This window comes from Limulus polyphemus, unplaced genomic scaffold (genome assembly GCF_000517525.1).
Source record: "Limulus polyphemus unplaced genomic scaffold, Limulus_polyphemus-2.1.2 Scaffold17249, whole genome shotgun sequence".
Classification (NCBI taxonomy): Eukaryota; Metazoa; Arthropoda; class Merostomata; order Xiphosura; family Limulidae; genus Limulus; species Limulus polyphemus.
This window is the reverse complement of record NW_013682859.1, coordinates 2,156-2,862: the sequence shown is the minus strand read 5'-3', so window position 1 is coordinate 2,862 and position 707 is coordinate 2,156.

The following is a 707-nucleotide window of genomic DNA, read 5'->3' as shown; positions in this document are numbered from 1 at the left end:
TTATATTTCTATTTACAGATAGTGAAAAATACTATAAACGTTGTGTGACATTTTTCCTTTTTATAAACATTCTAAAACTTATGCCTGATTGTCATAATGATCATTTGTTTTTACTTACTCAAAAATAAAAAATAAAAAATGCTTGGAAGCCTGTGCTTCATCCCCCCCCCCCAAAAAAAAACAGACACGCTTATCTACAATGATAAAAATGTTAGGGTTGTAAAAACTCGAGATTTAAAACACTTAAAACGATCACATATTTTTATATCTGTTGCTTGAAAAGAGGTATATACATGTATTTATTTTTATAGGCCTATTTCAAAAAGTACATATTTTTACATTAAAATCGAAGAGTTGTACGAAGTGGTCTATAGAATGTTTTATACATGGACACGGGTTAGCTCTGTGGTAGGGCCGGATTCAAATTTGTGCCATACTACAAAATAACCCCACCCCCACCCCAAATCAATCCCTTAACGCAGGGGTTCCCAAACTTTTTAGAATCGCGACCCACTATTCACGACAACAGCTTATGGCGACTCACTCAAATTTACTGGGCAAAAAACATATGAAAGAATATAAAAAAATATTATTTATTCATATTCACGTATTTCAATTACATTTAAAAAACACACGTATTTTCAATAACATTTCCAGAACTTATAAATGCTGTCTAATTGATTAATAATGAGGCGTGTGTGAAGTAT